This window comes from Delphinapterus leucas, chromosome 2, assembly GCF_059928025.1.
Source record: "Delphinapterus leucas isolate spDelLeu-1000000601 "Yukka" chromosome 2, BTC_Dleu_Yukka2, whole genome shotgun sequence".
Taxonomy (NCBI): Eukaryota; Metazoa; Chordata; class Mammalia; order Artiodactyla; family Monodontidae; genus Delphinapterus; species Delphinapterus leucas.
In genome coordinates, this window is record NC_143130.1 from 102,802,642 (window position 1) to 102,806,844 (window position 4,203).

Genomic DNA, 4,203 nt, shown 5'->3' on the forward strand with positions numbered 1-4,203 from the left:
GCAGTAATATTTGTGAGCTTGTTCTGTAGATTCTTTGTACAATATTTGCCTATATCCGTTATTTCATAAAGGGTGAGCAAAACAGTATTATAATTCTATCATTTATTAATCATTAATTCTATTCATTATTAGATGGAATACATCTATAAGGAGAAATTTTCCTTCATCAACCACTTGGTTACACAGAGGTCTAGCTTATACTGAAAAGGCAGGTTAGATGCCCCATTTACCATTTTTTAGAATAATGAGTTTGTTGCCAGTATTCTCCAAAGATAACCAATGAGGTTTTGTGGATTTCCTTCAGTATTTCTATGAATTAATGAAGTTTTAATGTGTCTGATATGTTTTAACCATTGCCATTATTATTCTTATTGCTACTCAAATTGTCCCATTTTTGGCAAGTGGAAGTCTCTTCAGCTTGGCTTCAGAGTCTTTGATCGTTTCCCTGCTATCTTGTGTGCCAGCGTTTCCAGATGCACCTTGTACAACTTCCCTCTTAGGCCAGAGCATCCAGATCTTCACACTCCCCCTTGCTCAGCCATTGGATCCGGTCCTATAAAAAAAGGCATGACCTTGGGCAAGGCAGTTCAGCTCAGGCTGACCCTGTAGAACTGGCATTTGGAGGCTGTGTGTTGACTGCACTCACCTCAGCTGGGTCTTCAGTCCTTCCTGAAAGGAGACTGGGGTAGAGCATCCTTCTGTTCACTATACATGTAAATGTTTAGGCATGTGAATAAAGTCACCAGGAAGAGTGTACAATGTTTAGCCAACAGTTATTATGTGTCATAGCAACATTGGGGTAAACAGAAGAGAAGCCCACAGAGGGAATGGTAAAAATGACGAACAAAGTAGAAAGAAAAACCAGGAAAACACAGTGTTACTGAAATCTATTTATTTTTCCCCCACAATTGTGTCTCCTTTGCACTTAGAATAATGCCTGGCCTATAGAAAGAATTGAATAACTGTTAAATAAATGAATGGTCCACTGTGTCAAATCCTATAAAAGGCAAGCTAAGTCACGGAAAAGTATTCATTTGCTTTGTCAAAACAAAGGTGATGGTAATCATTATGATGGTAGGGCAGAAGCTATTGTGGGTTGAGGAGTGCATGGTGCTCAGGCAGTGAAGAGAGCCCATGCAATGGTCTGCTCTGGAAGTAGCTCACTAAAGATGAGAAAGTTAAGGATGATTAGAAAGGGGTGGGGAGGGAAGGATATTTTCTTAGTTTAGGGTTTTTGTTGGTTTTATTTGTTTTGCTCTATTTCTTAAGTTGGAAGACACCTAAGGATATTTATAGGTTGAAGGGGAAGAGCAAATGGGGTGGGGGGATGTTACATACTGGAAAGAGGGGTATTATTTCTGAAGCAAGGCTCCTGAGGAGGCAAAGCAGTTAAGGTCCGTAGTGCACAGGTAGAGAGATTAACCTGAGCTGATGGAAGGCCAAGGTTTCTTCTGAGACGGGAGGAGAAAGAGGGAAGCATGGTGAATAGCCAATAAGAAGTTCTTCAGTAAAGCATAAGAGTAATAAATTCAGAGCTTGGTGTCATAGGTAATATTAATAGTCTTTTATATACACTAATACTAGTTGGTATTTCTGTGCCTTTTTTCTAATGTTTGCAAGGAGCTTGTGTTTATAAAATTTTATTACATAGTTACATATTGAGACAGAATTAAAACAAAGTTCCTTTCTCTAAAAGCATCATAGCAGATCAGAGAGAGGCTGAACCAGGAAACGGAAGACCCAGGTTCTAGACTCAGCAGGACCATATAAGCCTCTGGGTCCATAGAAATAATTAGCCTTTATGAAATGTATACACTATAAGATATTTAAGAGATATAATCAAGAACACATGTTGATTAAATATGAAGTGTGAAGGGAGAGGAAAGAATCAAGAATGACTTCCAGCTTCTAACTTTAAATAACTGGATGGATGGTAGAAATACTGGAGAGAAACTAATAATACCAGATTATGAGGATCAAATGAGATATATTTAATCTATATGTAAGTTAAACAAATTCTACAAAAGACAATATATATTTAAACTATATGTAAATTAAATTCTACAGAAGATATTAATGTTAAGAAACTGATACATAATGTTCACTGAAAATATGAAATGTGTAGAATAAATTATAATTAGCTAAAATGGGGAGGCAAACTATAGTACAGCCTAATAGCATGTGAGGTAAAAGGAACAAAAATAAAATAATCTTACTGTTAACTTAAAAGAGGTGGCAGGAATAAGTATAGAGAATTTCTAACAATTTAAAATTTCCTATATTCTTATTTATCCTGAGGTGCCATTGGTCTTGTTACTTAACTACCTATTTATTATTTCTTCTGAAACAACTGCATCATAGTAAGAATAGATAAATATAACCCTGGAGTAGTGGAGATCACTGAAATGTTGGTTGCTTTAAACAAAAAGAAGTATAAAATCAAGTCAGTTTCTAGATTGCTGTCCTCCTGGGCAGTGGTTCATTTTTCAGGGCTGTTAAAGGGTCTTGTCACTCCCAAGCTCCTGTGACACACTGGACTGTTTGCAGCCCAAGGCATTGCATGTCCTACTTTTAAAGGCATCAAGACAAGCATCTTCTGAATTATCTGATCACTCTAATTCTATATTAATGGCACAATAATGGTGTTTTAAGTTCCTTTGTTTCATGTTAGAAATTCTCACTTACCTGCTGGGGTTTAATCAAGTACTCGCTCTACCCACAGATGATTCAAATTATTTCAGACCATCTGTCTTAGTGAGTTTCAGAGACATTTTTAAGCTATTCATATTTTGGATAACTTTATAGAGCATAAAAAGTATCTTGATCTTTGGTCCAAACCTCTCAGAAGTCCAGATATATGAAGTCTTTCCAAATTTCCCCTGCCTTTGGTGACCTGGCCCTCTTCAAAATCCTAGAGAACTCACCTGAATGATTCCTTTATCACAGCTTCTACTGCCTCGTATTGTTTACAGTTTTATTTGTTTACCCTGTCTTTCTGACTAGGTTGAAAAACTCTAAGGACAGAAACAACTAATACCTTATTTATACATTCCTAATGCATAGCATAATACTCTGTATATTTTTTAAAATATGATCAAATATTTACTGATAATATAATAAGGTAGGATAGCATTGGGATTAAGAGAAGAGCCTCTGGAAGTAAACTGCCTGGTGTGACATGCCATCTCTTCTCTATAAGAGCTCCATGACTTTGGATAAGTTTTCTAACATTTCTGCTCCTCGGTTTCCTCATCTATTAAACAGGGATTCTATTTTACCCATTCATAGAATTATTAGAGGAAGAGACAGGTTAATATATGTCAAACATTTAGATCAAATTCTTGCCATATACAAAGTACCATATAAATGTTTGCTTGACAGTGATAATAATCCCTATTCAACTCTATTTAATTTTAGAGCTTAATTTATTCAATAATGTGACACAACTATATGTAATATACATTAAGCAGTGTTTCCTTCAGGAAAAAGAATAATCAGGAGCATCATTCCCACTTTAATTTGTCTAGAGTTAGCAACAACTGCCCCCGAGACATCTATGAACAGACTAACATTAAGCTAGATCAGCAGGATAGTCTGATTAGCTGCTTGGTGACATGTTGTCTGATAAAGTAATGGTGTACATTCACTAAATGAATACCATTTTAAACAAAGGAACCTAGCCAATTTAGAGGCTCCATATACCACTAATGTGCAGACCAAAGCAATGCCAAAACACTGTGATGACAAACATTGTAAAGTCTTTCAAGTTCACCTTCAGTAGCACCATTACTTGCTACTTCTGGGATATGGCAAATCAACGTGATTATTCTAGGAAAGAGAGGAAAAGAGCAGGGAAGGAAAGGGAAAGAAGATACAGAAGGGCAAAGAATGGTAAAAAGATGCACACACACAAAACTATAAGCCATTACATTCATCTAACCTTTATATACATCTTAGTATTTTCCTTTAAGTGTTTTGGGGTTTGGGGTTTTTTTGTTGTTGTTGTTGTTTTTTGTTTTTTTTAAGGTTTTTTGATGTGGACCATTTTCTTAAAGTCTTTATTGAATTTGTTACAATATTGCTTCTGTTTTATGTTTTGTTTTTTCGGCCGCGAGGCATGTGGGATCTTAGCTCCCCGACCGGGGATCAAACCCGTACTCCCTGCACTGGAAGGCAAAGTCTTAACCACTGGAAGTCCCTTTG